The sequence below is a fragment of the Dasypus novemcinctus genome, chromosome 9 (assembly GCF_030445035.2).
Source record: "Dasypus novemcinctus isolate mDasNov1 chromosome 9, mDasNov1.1.hap2, whole genome shotgun sequence".
Classification (NCBI taxonomy): Eukaryota; Metazoa; Chordata; class Mammalia; order Cingulata; family Dasypodidae; genus Dasypus; species Dasypus novemcinctus.
This window is the reverse complement of record NC_080681.1, coordinates 108,436,620-108,457,937: the sequence shown is the minus strand read 5'-3', so window position 1 is coordinate 108,457,937 and position 21,318 is coordinate 108,436,620. Positions and strand designations below refer to the sequence as shown.

The 21,318-nt window shown below is 44.1% G+C and overlaps 1 protein-coding gene across 5 annotated transcripts in view; it reads left to right on the top strand.

The window, feature by feature from the left end:
• Nucleotides 1-21,318, top strand: part of ARID1A (AT-rich interaction domain 1A) — a 72,509-nt gene that overhangs the window by 28,968 nt on the left and 22,223 nt on the right. The gene's annotated exons all lie outside the window — the stretch shown is intronic.

The following is a 21,318-nucleotide window of genomic DNA, read 5'->3' as shown; positions in this document are numbered from 1 at the left end:
CCAAGGGAAGGGCAGAAAAGCTGGGGATATTGGAAACCTGTCTGCTCTCTATCTACCTTGAGAGAAGTCTCAGTTTCTTGACCTGATTCTCAGGGGCTTAATTTTTTTTCTTGGCATAGAGTTTATCTGGGAGGTAGGATCTGGGATACAATCACCATGTGTTGTCACACTGAGCATGGGTAGAATAAAAGTGCTGTTACTGGTGGTTGTTTCATGTTAATAGGCATTTTTGTTTAGTAGAGTGCTTGGTGCCCAGATGCTTGATTAGTGTTAATGGAATGAACTGACTGTATCCTGAGAGAGGCAGTATAGGAGCTCGAGCTCTAATTCCTGGGTCTACACCTTCACTCTGCCACTAACTCTGTATCCTTGGGCAAGTCTCTTAACCTCTCTGTGCCTTACTTTTCGCATTTAAGAATGGGTCTGTTAGTTACCCTCTTTATGAAGTGGTTATTAACCTTAAATAGGTTAATAGAGAGCACTGGTGCATTGTAGGTACTCCATAAATGTCAACTGTTAAATGACCATCATCTCGGAAGGCATAGGGACTGATTGATACCGGAAAGACAGTTAACACCAACTATTTAATAGTAGGCTTGTTCTGGGAACACTTTCCCTTAGACTTAGCTCTGCCACTACCTGTGGGCAAGTCACTCAGCCTTCTAAAAACTAATTTACTGGGCACAGGAATAAAATGGACAGCTCTAAAATCTACTAAGACAGTGGAGAGCAAACTCTCCATTATAAATCCTGCTCCAGTTAAAATGAAAATTCAGCCACACATACTCAGATAAGAATCCTTTGAAATTTTTTTTGGTTCTACTTGGATTTGAATCCTATCTCTTTTGTTTATTCTGACTTGGGGAGAAAATCATGCCTGGATTGTTAAGGAATAGATAGGAAACAGGAGCTCTTTTCATAAGGAGAAGCCTCTTGTGGCTTCCCCTGACAGTCTCTGAGGCATAACCTTAGTAAGGTGAAATCTGCCGAGTGCCCCAGCACCTGGCTTTCAGGCTTCCCAGGCCTGGATGAATAGCCAACACTGAGACAGTGTTAATTTTCTCAACTGAGGAATTGAGGAGAGAGTGTCTGAATAAAGCAGTTAAACTTTGTTCCTTATCAATGCCTGTTACAATCCTTTTCTGCATCCTGAATTGCACTGGAATGTACTTTTTAACCTGATTCAGTCAGAAATGTGTAACCACTCCCTCATGTATGGTCTGTGGCTAAATCTGGGTGAGGTTCTACTAGGACAAGAACTTAAATTAGTGAATTTCTAGCAGTGCTGTAAGTTGCTCTCCTTTAAAAAGTTTTTCCTTGCTTCTGGTGACCTTTAATAGAACTACATTTTGTATTTTTTGATCCTGAGAAGGCTCATATACAAATGCTCTGCATGTCTTCTAAGAGCTGAGGGTTGGGAGCCTTATACTGTTGAGTCCAAGATCTGATTTGACTTCTTGAAGTGCAGGTGTTGGCAGGGTCTTTGGCCCAGGGGTGGGTTGTTCCTGGAAAGCCTATCACAAGGAGCATCCCCAAGTCTAGGCTTCTACTGTGGATTCATACAAATGGGTCATTTGCTCTGTGGCGGAAGCTCTATGTGGTAGGTGAGCTGGCTGGGATTTTGGTATCTTTTTGGTTGAATTGCTTTATCTCTTTGCTACTTGGACCAAGAACAGGGTACAAGGGGATTGCTTTTTGAAGTTCTAGTTTGATGTCAGATTTGCTTAGTAGGCTGGGAAACAGTCATCTATGAATAAATGAGAAGTTGGGATTCCCTAAAAGATGTCCTTTCCTTTCTTATTTGTTAAAGGAGCCCTAGGTTTGCCAATGCTATTCCTTCATCCAGCAGGTGTTTCTGGGGCACCTGTTTCTGTTTGACATGTTGCCACTCAACTCATTCACCTTGCTTCCGTGGCCCTGGAGGCATTATGATTGTGACCCTTGATTTAAAGACCCAGTATGGATTCTAATCCTGATTATTATAAAAGTTAGATTTTCAGAAATTTGTTTTGCTTGGCTATTAATGCCAAATCATTTAACTGCCATTATCCCAAGCATGTTATCCCCCCACTATAACCTCCCAATTATTTTTTCATTATTCTTAAAATAAAATCCAAAATCCTAAATACTACCTAGGTGTCAGAAATACGGATTACTGCCCCTTTTCCCCTTCTTCAAGTTTCCGATCTAGTAGGTTTGGAGTGGGACCTGAGAATTTGCATTTCTGACAAGTTCCTTGGTGTTACTGGTGATGCTAGACTTCGAGAATCTTTCTTCATCCCTTTTTGCTCTCTACCTTGCTCTCAAGTTTTTCTCAGTTTCTCTAAGGCCTATGCATTTTCTGCTTCCAGACCTTTGTACATGCTCATCCCTTTGCCTAATGTACTTTCCCCCAACTCCTATTTATTTTTCAGATTACATCTTAAAGGTCATTTCCTTAGAAAGCTCCTTTGTAATCACGCTTCAAGACTGAGCTTTAAATAACTTCTGTAATGCCTTCACCAACTAAAGGCAGTTTTTGTTTTTTTGTTTTGTTTTGTTTTGTTAAAATATTTATTTATTATTATTATTTTTTAATTACATTAAAAATATATATATGAGGTCCCATTCAACCCCACCGCCCCCGCCCCCCACTCCCCCCACAGCAACACTCTCTCCCATCATCGTGATACATCCATTGCACCTGGTAAGTTCATCTCTGAGCATCACTGCACCCCATAGTCAATGGTCCACATCATAGCCCAGACTCTCTCACGTTCCATCCAGTGGGCCCTGGGGGGATCTACAGTGTCCCGTGATTGTCCGTGAAGCACTATCCAGGACAACTCCACGTCCCGAAAACGCCTCCACATCTCATCTCTTCCTCCCGTTCCCCACACCCAGCAGCCCCCATGGCTACCGTTCCCACACCCATTCCACATTTTCTCTGTGGACATTGGATTGGTTGTGTCCATTGCACACCTATGTCAAGTGAGGGCTTAGATTGCACATGGGTACTGGATGCACTCTTCCCGCTTCTAGTTGTAGACACTCTAGGCTCCATGTTGTGGTGGTTGACCTTCTTCAACTCCATGTTAGCTGAGTGGAGTAAGTCCAATAAGTCAAAGTGTAGGAGCTGAAGTCTGTTGAGGCTCTGGGCCTGGGTGTCATATTATCAGTCCAGAGATTCAAATCCCCTACATATATCTTAAACCCAGCACCAACTACAATTCCAATAAAGTAGCATGCAAGTCTTGTGAAAAGAGATCCCCTCTGAGTCCATTTCCATCACGCAGAAACACCAGCTCCAAAGAAGGGCCATCTGTCATGGCAGTGAACCCCTTCTGCCATGACCATAGAACCCGTGGGTCTCTTTATCCCTCAAAAGAACCAATACCTGGGGTTGTATCTACCTTATCTGTCTCTTAGACTCTGTTCAGTTGTACATAGGGGTATTCCTTCTGACAACCTCCAGACTCTTTTTTAGAGACTCACAGCCTTATAATCTCATTTCTCCTTTCCATTTCCCCCTTACATTAGGTCAAACCGCTTCCCGAAGTCATGTTATTATATGTAGACAGGTATATTCTGCTGTTCCGCATTGAATCTTTAATTCAAGGTCATTTTCTAGTTGCTTCTTCAGCTGGTATGTGGTAGTGATCCCTCGGTGCCAGGGAGGCTCATCCCCGGGTGTCGTGTCCCACGCTGGGGGGAATGCATCACATCTACACGCTGAGTTTGGCTGTGAGAGTGGCCACATTTGAGTAACATGAAGGCTGTCAGGAGGAAACCCCCAGGCACAATGCTACTCTAGGCCTTGTTCTTATTGCAGGTGCATAGGCTCAAAAGTGTAGCCATTAGTATCAAGAGCCCACTGTTGGGCCCTCCTTCCTTCCTGGTTCTTGCCGTTGCACCTGGAGGATTGCCGCTGCTCTCCCAGGGCCCACAACAGTGACCCCCCGGCCAGGAGCCCAGTACCCCCCCAGCTGTTGTTTTCAATTGTTTCCACTATGAGTATATATAGACATTACCATATACCCTGGGCATATGCCCTGTATAACTCCCTGTCAACCATATATATCCTGTCAATAACATCCCATATCAGTATTCCTCCGCTGCCATTGTTGAACCACTCTGTGATCCAAAACTTCCCGTAAAGTGAATCCCAACATAATGTCAGCTTCAGAAGAGTCTTAGATCACCAAAATTCATATATACAATATACAGTATTTCCCCAGTGTTTTGTTTTAATTGCAGTGTTTAAGACATACAAAAAAGGTATAAAAAGAATACCTCAATGCTTGAGTACTACCCAAACCTTGCTGACACAGGTAAAAACACTTAGGTGACCCTCTAGGATCTCTTCCTTCTTCCTGTACCTAGAAAAACACTATCTTGTATTTGAGATTTCTTTCTTCCATGTTACCAGAATATTTTGCTGATACCTCTACTTCCATTTTCTTGTGTCTCTTCCACTCAATGGTGAGTTCCTAGAGGGGCAGGCTCTGTGTTACTGACCTCTGTGTCTCCAACACTTATCACATGATGCCCAAAACCAGTGGTTCTCAACTTGACTTCATGTTAGAAATGCCTAGGGAGCAGATAATCTTAAAAATCAATGTCTGAAGTTCCCACAGTTCTGATTTGTTTGTGGGATGAGGCTTGACTATTGATACGGTTTAGAAGCTTCTCCTGCATGATCCTAATTTACAGTCTCAGTAGAGATCTGTACAGACTGTGTCAGGTTCCTTAGCTATGGTAGTCTTAGCATCCATACTCTTGTCAGTGCTTATCTTAAGTGTAATTTAAAGTACCTATTAAATAAGTACTCTGTCTTGTTCATTGCCATCATAGTGCCTGGCATATAGTAGGCTCCAGTGAACCTGTAGTGTGCATTATATTGCTCATTCAGGAACTGTATGTCTGACAGGGGACAGCTTGACCATATTACTGGATTGTTGTTTCCATTGCTATGGCAAGGTGGGTATCATAGACTGTTATGGGAAGGCCCAAACCCTATTTTAGAGGGTGATTTAATTTATTTGTGCTTCCTTACAGAGGCCTTAGGAGGAAGCAGGATTAGGGTTTGTCATCTATCTTGTAAAATAGCTACCATTTTACCTTATGTTAAGAAAGTTCTTATAAGGGTTGGGTGTGTGACTCTCTAGGTATATCATTAAGGTCTTTAATTTTCTTCCTTTTGGGGTAGAATTTTTAAGGGGCTTTTATCTGAAGAACTGGTATTTGACTTTACAGTCATTTTTGAGAATTACATGGAGTTGCATTTTTAAAAGATTTTATGTAAGTGATTCATCCAAGTATATATGGTTTTCCTAGAATAATGCTTCCCAAATTTTTCATTCCATAGCATATTTATAAATTTTTTTCTTGGTTTTTAAAGTGTACCTGGGATAGGGTTTCCAATCAGTGATGGAAAATGTATATAGGATTGAAAGTCCTGATCTGGAGAGATTAGCTAGATTAGTGCTTTTCAAACTTGAGCATGCATTAAGAATCACCTGGAGATTAATGAAAACACAGATTACTGAGCCCTATCCTCAGATTCTGATTCAGTACAGCTAAAATGGGATGCAAGATTTTACATTTCTAACAAGCTGGAAGGAAGGCTATAGGTTGAATCTGGTGGAAAGAATAGAAACTTGGGAGACATGGGACTGCTTTGCTGCTGTGGCTTCAGTGCAGTTTATTCCTGGGTTGGAATAGCCTTTACATTCCTTGGACCACCCTGGGAGCTCTCCTACTCCAGTCTGACACTTATCACTGGATCCCATCCATGGCGGGGACTATATTCAGTTGGTCACCAAATCCTAGTCTATCTCAGAAATGGCTTTGAATCTGGGTTCCTCTGGTCTTCCCCATTGCCTTTTTAAAAAAAATTTTTTAAAGATTTATTTTTTTATTTATCCCCCCTGTTGTCTTCTCTCTGTGTCCAGTCACTGTGTGTTCTTCTGTGACCGCTTCTATCCTTATCAGTCGCACTGGGAATATGTGTTTCTTTTTGTTGCATCATCTTGCTGTGTCAGCTCTCCATGTGTGTGGCGCCATTCTTGGGCAGGCTGCACTTTCTTTCACACTGGGCGGCTCTCCTTATGGGAGGCACTCCTTGCGCGCATCAGCACTGCGCACGGGCCAGCTCCACACGGGTCAAGGAGGCCTGGGGTTTGAACCGTGGACCTCCCATGTGATAGGCAGATGCCCTATCCATTGGGCCAAGTTCGCTTCCCCTCATTGCCTTTTTTCAGACTCCTGTCATCATTCACCTAGTGTCTTGTTATGTTTCTTCTCCTTCCAAGTCTGTCAACAAATCACCAGAGTTGTCACCTTAAAAAAAAAAAATCTGGATAAGTTACATAACTGCTTTAAAATCTGGCCATTCGGGAAGCGGACTTGCCCAATGGATAGGGCATCCACCTACCACATGGAAGGTCCACGGTTCAAACCCCAGGCCTCCTTGACCCGTGTGGAGCTGGCCCGTGCACAGTGCTGATGCGCGCAAGGAGTGCCCTGCTATGCAGGGGTGTTCCCCATGTAGGGGAGCCCCACACGCAAGGAGTGCGCCCCGTAAGGAAAGCCGCCCAGTGCAAAAGAAAAGTGCAGCCTGCCCAAGAATGGTGCTGCACACACGGAGAACTGACACAACAAGATGACGCAACAGAAAGAAACACAGATTTCTGGTGCTGCTAATAAGGATAGAAGCGGTCACAGAAGAACATATAATGAATGGACTCAGAGAGGAGACAACCCGGGGGAGGGGGGGGAAGGGGAGAGAAATAAATTAAAACCTGGCTATTTGTTGCCTGCCTGTATATTTAAGCAGGAAATACAAGTTCTGTGATCTGGAAGATGAGGATATTTAAAAAAAAAAAAAAAGTTCCCTGTCCCTGGAGTAGAACCTGTCACACTTTGCTGTGGGTGTTATATAGAAGGCAAATAGGTATTAGACAAACATAGGATTTGGATAACTTCTGAAGTCATCCAAATTCTCGTGGTCCTGAATATGACATGGTTGCTGCCTTCAAGGATCCTTCTCTTTCGTTAGTAAAATAGACAGACATAAAACAGAATAACATGTATCTGAATGTAATAATGAGTGCTATCAGAGTTTGGTAGAGTCAGTGATCCATTTATATCTAAATAGTTGAAGAAAGAAGACATCATGAAAGAAGTTTATTCGGAGCTAGATATGGATATATTTGGATGACTGGAAAGGAAAAGTCCAGCCTGAGTAGAGAGGCCAGTGGTAATAGAGGTGTGGTGCTGTATAGATGATATTTGGGAGTGGTCAGGATCAGGCTACCTGGGATGGGGAGTGACAGTAAAGAAAGTTGGATCGATATGACTGGGCCCTGGTGGGCTAAGTAGGCCATATGGAGCTGATCTTACAGACCTGCAGATACATAATTAGGGTAATAACATGATGAAACTAATGTTTTACAAAAATAATCCATTGGTGTATAGTATGGTTTGAAAGGGGGAGAGTCTGGAAACAAGAGAGCAAGTTTTAACTGTTGAAATAGTCCTGGAAAGAAGTGTGGAGTTCTACCCCTTTTGTCTCATTAGCATAGCCACCCAGTCCCAGACAGGAAACATGCAGGAAAGAATGTATAGACCTGAAAAGAAGTCTATAGATAGAAGATTTAATCTTGGGTGGCTAGGAATGGAAGAAAGTTCTCATTGATGGAAATAGAGAAGTTAATAGGGAAAACTCATTTTTGTGAAGTAGTCACGTTCTATTTTAATTTTATGGAATATGATATGGTGAGATAATTTAAAAGAAATGCCTTGTTATTAATTGGTGATAGGTGACTGAAACTTAGATAAGAGCTGATTCTGGATAGAGTTTGAGTTGTCTATGTGATAGTTAATAGCTAAACCTTGGAATGCCTTGGAAAATGCTTGCCATTGTCAGGTCACAGCAGCCAACGGAGAACTGGACAGATCAGAGGCGGACCCAGGATTGTGTCATTTCTAGAAGCCATGGGTGGAGGGAAGACAGTCCACATCAAATTTAAGGAAACAGGCATTTGGATTAGTCACAAAGCACGTTATTGGGATCTTTTTTGGAAGAGTGATGGAGAGAGGTCCTGATTTCTGAGGGCTTGAGGAAAGGAAATGAGCAAGGGTAAGGCTCTGGGTAAAGAGCACTCTTGAAAGGCACAGAAAAGGATCAGCCCAAATTCTTCAGCTTCATTGCAAGACCTGCATATACAGAAAACGGAAGAGGAAAGGTAAAGATGCTGGCAGAACATTAGGAAGATATAAACAGGCACATCTTTAAAGAATTGGAAGAGAAAGGAATCAGTAGTACCCCCTGGGGAGCTTATAAGTGCTATACATCTTTGCCTGAAAAAGATAGTCTTAGAGGCTGCTGTTGAAGATCAGCTTAAATGAAGCTGATCACACTTGTTTCTTCTTTTAAGATAGAAGTGGCAGTTTGATACTGGGACCGAGGTGGAGAACAGAATTAGGATTTTTAAAAATTTGTTTTTTAAACAAATCAATTTTATTGATACATATTAATAAAGCATACAATTCTTTTTTTTTTCTCTCTCTCTCCCTTTCCCCTCCTCCCCCCAGTTGTCTGCTCTCTGTCTCCATTCGCTGTGTGTTCTTCTGTGTTCGCTTGTATTCTTGTCGGTGGCACCCGGAATCTGTGTCTCTTTCTGTTGTGTCATCTTGCTGCATCAGCTCTCTGTGTGTGCGGCACCACTCCTGTGCAGGCTGCACTTTTTTTGCGCTGGGTGGCTCTCCTTATAGGGCGCACTCCTTGTGTGTGAGGCTCCCCTACATCGGGGACACTCCTACGTGGCAAGGCACTCCTTGAGCGCATCAGTACTGCGCGTGGGCCAGCTCATCACACGGGTCAGGAGGCCCTGGGTTTGAGCCCTGGACCTCCCATTGTGGTAGATGGACGCTCTATCCGTTGAGCCAAATCCACTTCCTCCATACAATTATTTTTTGTTTCTTTTTCAAATAAAAACACATTTCTCAATTAAATGTCCTGGATACATGTAAATTTTTTAATCATATGATGTTACACAGTATATTTGGTTCATAGTAATGCAATCATATAGGGTTTTTTTTAAGATTTATTTTATTTTATTTATTTCTCTCCCCTTCCCCCCTCCACCCCAGTTGTCTGTTCTCTGTGTCCATTTTGCTGCATGTTGTCTTTTTTGTCCGCTTCTGTTGTTGTCAGCGGCATGGGAATCTGTTTCTTTTTGTTGCGTCATCTTGTTGTGTCAGCTCTCCATGTGTGCGGCACCATTCCTGGACAGGCTGCACTTTCTTTGGCACTGGGCGGCTCTCCTTACGGGGTGCACTCCTTGCACGTGGGGCTCCCCTACGCGGGGGACACCCCTGCGTGGCACGGCACTCCTTGCGTGCATCAGCACTGCCCATGGGCCAGCTCCACACGGGTCAAGGAGGCCAGGGGTTTGAACCGCGGACCTCCCATGTGGTAGACGGACGCCCTAACCACTGGGCCAAGTCCTCTTCCCCATATAGGATTTTTAATGGCAGCTAAATTATCCGTAGATACTCTTTTATATTTGGGTTTTTGTGCCATTCTTTCTTAATATAGAGGAGAATGCCCTTAGATTTCACTTAACAATGCAATTATGCTCTGATTTTCTCATGCCCAGAGATCTTGCATTACATGTTCTGAAAAAAGGAACTGTGAGGGATCCATGTCGTTTCTGTAGAATCTGAATATTAGAAGGCAGGAGAAAGGCCAGCCTAGGAGCTATAGCCAAACACTAATCGTCCTGGAAGGACAGGAATTGGAATGTAGCGAGTACCCACTCCTGTTTCATGTATGACGAGACTAAGGGTTAGAATCAGGGCTTGAATCCCCAGCCCTCTCTGATTTTCAAATGAAATATTTCCTCTTGCATCCCACCCAGAAGAGGAAGGTCATGGACAATCTGATCCTCTCTTCATTTTTAGCCAAAAGCCTGAGTGCTTTGCCACTGAATGTTTATTTGACTTGTCCTAAAGGAAGGAGTATAAATGAATTTTCATGTCACCATTGTTTCCCAGATCTCCTTGCAATAGAGGTACAGATCAGTGAAAAGAACAGCTAGGGGGAAGATGACCAAACCTATAAGGCTTGCCTGGAGGAACTAGTCAAATACGGAATCACCTTAAATAGTGGAGAGTTGAGTAATGTTTGGTTCTTTGGTCCCTCTTGTACTGGATGGAAGCAAGCCCTGTTCCGTACCTTTCTTCTTAGAACCCAGTGCCCTGCTTAAAGCTAACCTTGATCAATTAGACCAGATGTTCTTAACAAGGGGCCCATGAGCTTGAATTTAAATTAAAAACAAAACAAAACATTATTCTAAAATAAAAACAAAAAACATAAGAAAAAATAAACAAACAAAAAACATTATTCTATGGGGACATGTTGGTGTGGATGTGATATGTTTATTAAATAATACACAGTATAGTGTGGACTTAGTAAGGAGTCTGTGGTTTTCACCTGACTGGCAAAGAGATCCATGGAACAAAAAAGGTTAAGAACCCCCTGAGTTAGACCCTTGCTACTAAAAGTGTGATCTATCATCCAGCAGCACAGATGTCACCTGAGAGCTTGCTAGAAATGCAGAGTCTCAGGTTCCATCCCAGATCTATTGCATCCGCCTCTGTTAATAAGATCCCTAGGTGATTCTTATGTCTAACAGTTAGACCCTGAAAGCTGAAAATAAAATTTTCAAGTGAAATATCAAGTTCTGGGGGCTTTGGAATACAATAAAATTTACCTGACTGTGTCTAGTAAAATTTAAATAATCTTGAGTGTGGGATAGCAATTCCATTTGTTTTGTGGGTACTTAGGGGGTCCTGGCTTCCCAGGCCTATAGTCCAGACTTTGTGGGGCCATTCACAGCTCCCAGCACACCTCTGCAGCCTCATCTTTGATACTTAACTATACCTCAAGCTTCCTATAACTCTCAGTCCTTCCTTGCCATTGTCCTTTTGTAAGCTGTTGCCCACTTTGTTTTTTAAGTCACTTTTCTGGATCATCTTTCCCATTTTCTCAGGGCAGTTTCTTTATCTTGCCCATACATTTATTTTCTTTCGGAGGTACCAAGGATTGAACTGGGACCTCATACATGGGAAGCAGGCGCTCAACCACTGAGCTACACCCACTCCTGCCCATAGCATTTATTTATTTATTTACGTATTTATTCTTTTTGCTGTCATCATCTTTTTTAGTATGTCACTTTGCCACGCGGGGGCCTACGCCTCTGCGTGCAGGTCTGGGATGCCTTCTTGCTTGCTTTCTTTTTTTAACCAGGAGCTCCTGGGGATGGAACCCAGGTCCTCCATATAGGTAAATGAAAGATCAATTGCTTGAGCCACAGCCACTTCTCAATAACATTTAAAAAAAAAATTTTTTTTTTAATCTTTAAAGAAGCTTTAGATTACATAAATGTTATATCAAAAATGTAGGGAAGGGAAGCTGATTTGGCCCAACAGATAGGGCGTCTGCCTACCACATGGGAGGTCCAAGGTTCAAATCCAGAGCCTCCTGACCCGTGTGATGAGCTGGCCCACGCGCAGAACTGACTTGTGCAAGAAGTGCCTTGCCACACAGGGGTGTCCCCCATGTAGGGGAGCCCCATGCACAAGGCGTGTGCCCTATAAGGAGAGCCACCCAGCGTGAAAAAAGTGCAGTCTGCCCAAGAATGGCGCCGCACACATGGAGAGCTGACACAGCAAGATGACACAACAAAACAAGACACAGATTCCAGGTGCCACTGACAAGAATACAAGCAGACACAGAAGAACACACAGCGAATGGACACAGAGAGCAGACAACTGGGGGGGGGGCGGTGAAGGGAAGAGAAATAAATAAATCTTGAAAAAAAGGGAAACGGACTTTGGCCCAGTGGTTAGGGCGTCCGTCTACCATATGGGAGGTCCGCGGTTCAAACCCCGGGCCTCCTTGACTCGTGTGGAGCTGGCCATGTGCAGTGCTGATGCGCGCAAGGAGTGCCGTGCCACGCAAGGGTGTCCCCCGTGTGGGGGAGCCCCACGCGCAAGGAGTGCGCCCGTGAGGAGAGCCGCCCAGTGTGAAAAGAAAGAGCAGCCTGCCCAGGAATGGCGCCGCCCACACTTCCCGTGCCGCTGACGACAACAGAAGCGGACAAAGAAACAAGACGCAGCAAATAGACACCAAGAACAGACAACCGGGGGAGGGGGGGAAATTAAATAAATAAATAAATCTTTAAAAAAAAAAAAAAATCTTGAAAAAAAAATAGGAGATTCCCATATACCCCCCCTACTCCCCCTCCCACACTTTCCCATATTAACAACATCTTTCATTAGTGGTACATTTGTTACAATTGATGAACACATATTGAAGCCTTGCTACTACTCATGGACTATAGTTTACACTTTGCCCCACACAGTTTTACAGGTTTAGACAAAATGTATAATGGCCTGTATTTGTCATTACAATGTCATGCAGGACAATTCCAATGCCTGAGAATGCCCCCATGTTACACCTATCCTTCCCTTACCCTCCCCTCAGAACCTCTGGTGGCCACTGCCTTTATATCAATGAAACTAGTTATTCCATTGCTGTTTTAGTCCGTTGTTCATTCTCCAATCCTGAGGATTTGGGGATGGTAGTGCCCACTCTTTCTAATTGAGAGGGGGCTTAGATCCTATGGGGCAGATGGATGGAAATGTCTTTCTTATAGTTGTAGACACTCTCTGTTCCTTGGGATGGGTGTTGTCCATCATTGTCGTCATCCCCTTGTTAGTTGTCCTGGGTCAGTCCAAACAACTAGAGAGTAGGTGTTGCAACTCTGCTGAGGTTTAGTGCCGAGAATAACTCTGCTCAAGACTTAGACCTGTATCTGACACCTCTCATGCACCCAGCTCAGGTAGGTAGTTAGTAAATCTAAGTTGAATAGTCTCCTACGTTCTTGATGCCTAGCAGAGTTTGGGGGCCAGCTTTTTGTCATCTAGATTTATCAAGGAAGAGACAAATTCTCTGAAGGCTTAAAATATTGATATGTTTGAAGGATTTGAGTCTTACCAGTTTTTTTGGACCCTTTTGCCCCATTTCATGGTGGAAGGAAGGGGGATGGGCACCAGTTCTTAATTAGTTTTTTGATGGTTTATTTTAAAAGGGGTAACAAATGCCACTAGCAATTTTGGTACCCAGAGAAGCTTTGGCCAATCTGAGGTTGATGACCCATTCTCTTTATATCTTGACTGTGTGTCTCTGTGCTTGCTCCTCTTGAGTTTATAGCCCAGTGGTTCTCACAAAGTCTCCAAAAGGAAATTCTAACCCCCTTCTGTCACATCTGCCCCAACTACTCAGAGTAGCATGTACCCTGTGCATGTAGCTGTCCCTTCTCTAGAATGCTGGTTCTCTAGCAAGGCTGACCAATCCGCTTCTCCATTTCAGTCACACTGGTTCCATCCCTGATACTGCCTGGTGCCTGCTGGAGCCTGTGCTGCTTGCAGCAGATTACTGTATGCTTGTTCCTGGGCCTGTTTCCTGTTTCTATTTTAGTCTCTGGTAGCTCAGCTCTGCTTCCTGCCTGTGTGTCTCACACAGATTCCTCTTGTTGGAACCTTTTGTTTTCTGCGGAACAACCTCAGTCTGAAAAGCAGCTGAGCCTTGCCTCTAGTGTGATGGCTTCTGGGGTCAGTGAGTTCTACTAAGGGTAGGTCGGAAGTACCTCTTCCTCACAAAGCATACCATTTGGATTTAACCTAATTTTTTGGTTTATTCCATCCCTGCTACAGGAAGCTGGTGGTCTTATTAGCTATATGGGTACCAGGACTAGTATGCCTTGATTCTCTTGAACTTGAGCTGAACTATTTCCTAACTGCTTTCCTAACCCTTTCTGGCCCAAGCCTCCCTGAAGCACAGAGGATACTTATTTTGGGATGGGCAGGTAATACCATCCTCAGCAGAGAGAATATGGGTAGAAAGGGAGGCATGTGCTGACTTGACCTTCCATCCTTTGTGAGTAATTCAATTACCCAGAGCTCGTGGTGGGTGGGAGGAAGTGCAGGGAGGTTGGGAGAAAGAAAAAAGTGGAAGAGGTTTCCCTGGACAAAGGTATTTGAAGGTGTTAAGGCTCCCTTTCCGCCCCCCCCAGAACAGTGCGATTTAGCAGAGGTTATGCTGTGTGAATAATTCTGTTCTCCCCTTCCCTTCACAACTACTCTTTGGGATCATCTGGGATTACTATGTCATGTGGAATAGTATTTGCACTGAACCCTAGGTGTGTTTAATAGAGAAGGATTTAATACAGAGAATTTTTTTTAAGGAGATCCCTGGGATTGAATCCAGGGCCTGTACATGGGAAGCAGACGCTCAGTCACGGAGCTACATCCACTCCCCAATGAGAGTTGGTTTTTTTTGTTTGTTTTGTTTTTTCATTTGTTCTGTTTCATTTTTGTTTTTTTAGGAAGTACCAGGGATGGAACCTGGGACTTTCTCATACATAGGCAGGCGCTCAACCACTTGAGCTAAATCCACTCCCCTAATACAGAGAATTTGTGCTAACAAAATTGTTGAAGTGCTTAGGCTCTAGGCTGGGCCTCCCGGAATGGACCCAGAATAGTACTGTACTAGATTTGACCCACCAAAGGAACTCTTATCTCTGAGTCACTATCTGATTGATTGTTCTTACATTATACCCCTAAATCTGAGGTTCAGGGATCAGTAGGTTGGATAATCAAGAAGCAGCAGCTGGCAGCGGACTTGGCCCAGTGGTTAGGGTGTCCGTCTACCACTTGGGAGGTCTGCGGTTCAAACCCCGGGCCTCCTTGACCCTTGTGGAGCTGGCCCATGCGTAGTGCTGATGCACGCAAGGAGTGCCCTGCCATGCAGGGATGTCCCCCACGCAGGGGAGCCCCACGTGCAAGGAGTGCGGCCCGTAAGGAGAGCTGCGCAGTGCGAAAGAAAGTGCAGCCTGCCCAGGAATGGTGCCGCACACATGGAGAGCTGACACAACAATGATAACACAACAAAAAGAAACACAGATTCCCGTGCCGCTGACAACAACAGAAGTGGGCAAAGAAGACAACGCAGCAAATAGACACAGAGAACAGACAACTGGGTGGGGGGAAGGGGAGAGAAATAAATAAATAAATAAATCTTAAAAAAAAAAAGCAGCAGCTGTTGCCATCACTGAATGGAAACAAAATGCTCCTGCAGAAACAACTGAGGGAAACAGAAATGCCGTCTCTGCCATAATTTGATCTAATCTCAAGTCTGCTTCTAGTTTAGGAGAACCAAATTTTATCCAGATCCATCTGCAAGGGATTCTGGGAAATGTAGTTGTAGCTTTCTAACATCTCCAATTTATAAAAGGGCAGAATGGAGAAAAGATGAGCCAGTCCATAGAATATTCACCACACTAGCTCTTTTTTTTTTTTTTTTTTTTTTTAAGATTTATTTATTTATTTAATTTCCCCCCCTCCCCTGGTTGTCTGTTCTTGGTATCTATTTGCTGCGTCTTGTTTCTTTGTCCGCTCCTGTTGTCGTCAGCGGCTCGGGAAGTGTGGGCGGCGCCATTCCTGGGCAGGCTGCACTTTCTTTTCACGCTGGGCGGCTTTCCTCACGGGTGCACTCCTTGCGCGTGGGGCTCCCCCACGCGGGGGACACCCCTGTGTGGCACGGCACTCCTTGCGCGCATCAGCACTGCGCATGGCCAGCTCCACACGGGTCAAGGAGGCCCGGGGTTTGAACCGCGGACCTCCCATATGGTAGACGGACGCCCTAACCACCGGGCCAAAGTCCGTTTTCCCCACACTAGCTCTTAAGTCATTATTCCCTGTCTCTCTCCCCCTCCCAACTTTACAAATGACAATCCAGGGCCCAGAAAGTATAAGAGACTTACTCAAGGTCTTTCAATAAATGAGAACTTTGGGTTCTCTGAGTTCTAGTCCAATGCCTTTACTGTTGCAACCAACCCCTGCTTCATCAAAAAGATCCTTTAAGAGAAGGAAGAATGTCATAGTCAGAAAACAGCAATTTTGCCTTCTGTATTTTCTTCTCTTTGGAGGAAGGGAAGAGGAGGTATGGAGGGATGTAGGGTTGAGATAGTGATACTGTGGCTTCTGAGTTTAGGTCTACTCCCCAGGAGGATGTTAGAAGGCATTTACTCTGGGAGAAACTTCAAGAATCTAGAACTTCCTGAAATTCTTGAACTCAGTTGCCTTGGTGATGATGGCTTCCCTCTACCCCTCCTTTTCTTTTCTCTCCTGTTGGTGCTTTCATAACCTTCTGCAGAGCTGACTAGGATATTACCTTAGTTAATACATGCCCGGCTTCTGCTATTATTCTTCTGTAAAAAGACCAACAAAATTCAGAAAGCCGGACCACAGATGTTTGGTGCTGAACTGTTTGTCACTGTGGGGAATTGGGCCTTTTGAACAAGAAATAAGCCAAATCCACTAGAAATGATACCCCTTGCAATAACCAGTAGGACCCCCCCCCCCCCCCCGCTCCCCACCAAGCCAAGGTGATAATCTATTCCTTCAGATTTGTCCCAGAGGGGAGGACCTCTAGGTGTGGAACTGTGTTAACGTACTTGATAAATCAAGTGTAGAATTAGCTCTCTTGTTGTGTTTTTTTTTTCCTGTTTCCAAGGTATTTAGTATTCTACCTGAAAGCTATGATGAAATTGGTATGTGTTCTAGTGCTGTCCTTTTGGGGACCAGTGCTAGATTTCTTGCTCCACCCTACTTCCACAGCCTGAATCAAATCTATCTTCCCTGCCTTATATCATATAGAATTGGCTGGCATTGTGACCTAATCTGATTGCAATGAGGTGCTGCAAAGCTCACCTGTGAGTTGCTAGCTTCCCTCCCATTTGACTTTTCCCAAGGAAACCAAGAAGCCCTATCATGTTGAAGGTGGGAACCACAGGTTGAGGGTTTGATCTGAGAGTCAGCAAACCTGCCCCTTAAGGTCAGCTTTGATGTGGGAGGGAAAACTGGCCTCTCCTGAATATTATTTACTGAGATTGGGTAAAGGTAATTTCCTGACATTTTGGGAAAGTAGGAAAGAAACCAGGTTTCAAATAAAAGGTATCAATGTTCAGAAGAATTACTATCTAGGATATTTGTGTTGTCTTCCCTCCCACACCCCTTATCTTCTACTTCCAGAACTTACCTGTGGCTTTCCTTGTATTCAGAGTTTGTTCTATTAATTTTAAGAGCTTTGGGGTCTGTGGCTATCTTCTCTAGTTTAAGATTCTACTTGTTCCCCAGGTAGAATCTGTTTGTTCTCTTCTCCCCACCCTCACCCCTAGTCTTTTTGGATTTTATCTAGACTAGTGGACCATGGTAGAGAAGACTGCTAGCAAAAATAATTTAGGGCTTCAGCTGTCATATTAGGAGGTCCTAGACCTTGGTCTAAACTATGTTTAACAGAGTGCCAACATTGATTTCTTTGATTGTGAACATTATATTCTTGGTTGTTTTCTCGTTGCTTTAATTCTGAAGGGCAACCAGGCTTGCTATAGAGGGGAAAGCCGAATGATGTGAGCGCCTAAGGCAATCCTCTCGCCCTCCTCCTCTTGTATTTCTCATACTTGGAACACTGCTTGCTTTTCTGTTTCTTTCCCTTCCTCTTCCCTTTCCTGTCCTCTTTGCTCAAGTTCTAGGACTGCAGCTGATGATCGAGCACTATATGGTTGGCCTTCCCAACAGAGAGGGCTTGACTTTGAAAAAAGTAGGGAACTCCTAACATCTTTGTCTTCTCTAGCTTTACAGTGTTCTTGTTTCCCACTGGGCTTAGAACAGCCCCATTCCCAAGTATGCAGTTCTTGGCCGCTCTAATTGAGGTCCAGCTCTGACCCAGTTTCATTTTTTGTTTTGTTTTGTTGTTTTGTTTTCCCTCCAGATTTGAGTCTGTTAGCTAGTACCCCTCAAAAAATTGAATGTTTCTGGTCAGCAGGTGATTTCTGACTGGGTGAGACATTCTTCTCTGGCCTAAGTGAGAAGCCTTTTGCATTGCTTTTGTATTGCTACAATTCTTTCAGATTATCCATTGGGGCTGATCAGGCAGATAACATGGTATTATACGGTCCTGGTGAGGACTGTGACAAACTGGAGAGTAGTATTTCAACCAATTAGTATCCTTTGGGAGTTCCAGGATCGTCTTAGTTTTTTTGAAGTTGGGAACCTGGATTTCTATGTAAACTTGTCCAGGATGTGTACAGAGAGTGTTGGGCAATGGATTAAAAGGTTCTCTTGGGCCTGTGGTTCTGTCCCCGTGGCTTCTCATGGATTGCCCCTTGTAGTTTTGGCTCCCTCTCCCTTCAAGCTGGTGCTTACTCCCTATAAGCTTATTCCTAAAATTTCTCTGGGGGTGGGGACCAGCTGTGGGGAGCATCATCTCACATAGCCATTGCCAGTTTTCATTGTGTTTGGTGTTTGTTTTATTGGTTTGGGGAGGAGGAGCATAGGGGAGATGAGATGTTGAGCAGAAGCATTCGATGTGATTAAACCTCCAGTGGAGCAGATCTGTGGGAGCAGAATATCGACCCCTGGAAAATCAATGGTTGCTGCAGTGGCCGAGCTGGCTGTTTGCAGGGGCTCCCACTGCAGGAACACAGCCAGCCCAGCAGTCTTTCTTCTTTCCCTCATCCCCCCTCAGCAACAGTCTCAGCCTCCACCCAGAGGGGCAGAGGTACCTCAGGAGATTTTGCTGAGATGGATTAGAATAGCAGGTTTTTGTATTTTTTTGCAATTAGATTGAAATCTCCAGTGAGACAGAGCCCCACCTCCAGATAGCCTTCTTCCCTGGACTGCAGTTCTAGCAGCAGCTCTTACTCAAGTGGCCAAGGCCCATTTGGAGGTTGCACTTTTCAGTTTTAGACAGGAGAGCCAGTCTAAAACTGAGTAACATCATCACCCAGTTCCTCCCTCAGGGTGCAGGTCTAGAGCTCAGATACCTGAGATCAGGAGGGTGGGGGGGGGGGGGCGGGTAGGGAGTATGAAGATCAAAGGAAAGAGAGAGGACTAATAAGAGATTGATTGTAAAGAAGATGCTTTTGGGGAGTAGATGTGGCTCAGTGGTTGAGTGCCTGTTTCCTTCCCATGTACAAGGTCCTGTACCTCCTGAAAAAAAGATCATTTTTAGCAGGCTATTCATTGAGCAACATGTATCTTGTCTTTGTGTGCTTGGCATTCATCTGATTACTAAGAATTTAGGAAAATACAGCCTGGTCCTATTCTGGTCCCAAAGGCAAGTGAGAGAGAAGGACAGATGTAGCACAATATCAGTTCTGTCCTTGGGTTCTACAACCCAGGGCTTACAGGGACCCTGTCTCAGAGGGACCCTGGGCCCTGCCTGTGGGGTGATGGCAAGAGGCTAGGGAGGTTGTCCTGTGGCCTCAGCTTTAAGAAGATGGTTTAGCAGAGTGACCAATTGATCTTTTGTTATGACTGTGGAAACTTCTGATCCTCTACTGCCCCCACAAAGCTGTTCTCTTCTTTGAGGTTCCCAAGGCTTAATAATGATAATCTTGTTGATGGTTGCTATACCTATAGTGTGTCTTCAAGCAATTGGTCTTCCCTCAGTTCTGCTCTTGGGTGGCTGGGAAATTGGCCGACGACCAGCCTGATGTTAAACAAGAGCACTGCTGTCCCATTGTTGGAGCACATCTGTAGGCAGGGCATTGAAGCTTTTTTGGCTTCTGCCTACAGAAAAGAGCCTTCCCATCTTGTAATTTGGGTATGGGGCCCCTAAACAAGACCCAGTTGTCCTGCAGTTTAGAAGGGTGGTAGCAGGGCTGAGTGAGGAGGAAGATGTTGAAGGTTTGAAATCACCTGAGATGAGGCCACCTAGAGGCCAGGGATGTTTTGATTTTTCTTTCTGCAATTTGAATGACCAGCAGAGTTCAGGCACCTACCTTCTTGGAACTTAACTTCCTGCTCGATTCTCTAAATTGTAAGTCCCTCTCCCCAGTACATAAAATGCCCTTCTAAGAACCCAGGGGTAAGGAAAAGCACTGTGCCTCTAGGTAAAAGTAGGTTTAACTTACATCTACTTTACGGTTTAGGTTAGGTTAGGTTCAGTTAAGAGGATTATAGGAAAAGGGCTGATTTGAAGTAAACCGTGAAAGATGTAAGAGAGTGGCTAGGAAAGAGGGGAACACATAGCATCACAGACCTCCAGAGTCAGATTAAATAGTTTTAGTCTTTCCTTTATATAGATGCTGAGGCCTAGTAAGGTCTGGAGTCATGTAGCTAATCATCCATAGATGCTTCTGTGCATTGCCTTGCCATTCAATTGGAGCATGGAGCCCAGCCTCTGATAATGGCAAACTTTCACCTTGTGAAAATACAGGCTCTTGGAATCAGAATAATAAGGATTTGAACTCCAGTTCTTCTGTCCTTTGAATAACTGTCATTGGACAAGTCATTTAACTAGTGAGCCTGCTTATTTTTTGTTAAAATGGGGGTGATAGCTGTATCAGAATATTGTGAAATTTCAGTGAAATGTGGGCCAAGCACTTAGGTTAGGTTAAGCACATGGAAGTCACATATTCTTACCAATTCTGCTTTCCTTCAAGAGGGAAATATGAAGGGACTTGCTTTATTCCTTCTTGTTCTTTCCAGCATCCTTCCAGTGTTCAGATTTTGTCTCATATAGCTTGCTTTGTAGATACTGACATGTATGGGGATTTTGGAGGTAAGCCCCAGAAAAGCATTCTGGTTATTTGAAAGTGGTTCAAATGGGAAATTTTATGTTGTATATATGTTACCACAGTAAAAGAATTTAAAAAAGAAATTAAGAAAAGCATTCTGGAGACAAGAAGAGCCTAACCCTTCTTTCCTGTGTATTCCCTATCAGGCAGCCAGAAGGTACCAGGAAGAATGATCTATTATCCCCAGAACAATAGCCTATTGTAGAAAAAAAAGAAGAGGGAGTTTGGGGTGGGGGTGGGGGTCTGGTCCTATGTAGTGGTTTCTAGGATACAAACCAAGTTTTTTGGAAACTTGGGAGGAGAGGAGGGGTTGGAAATAGAGATCTCTGAGTTTTTGCTCTTCCCAGCAGCAGTTCAGGGAGAAGAAGGCACTTGGTCCTGAACCAAAAAGATAGTGCTAGCCTCTGTGTCCTTTGTTTCCCTTTTCCACCTGCTTGGCCTCTGACCTGGAGGTACCACCAGGAATAAGAGGATAAGAGATAGCCTATTCTGTATGTTGACTCATTTTCGGCATTCCAGCCAACATCAGCTAGCCTGCTCTCTGGACATAGATAAATTAATCCTTTGGACTGAGACCACTCCTTGGAACAAGAGTACAACAAACAGTTCTTTGACTCAGAAG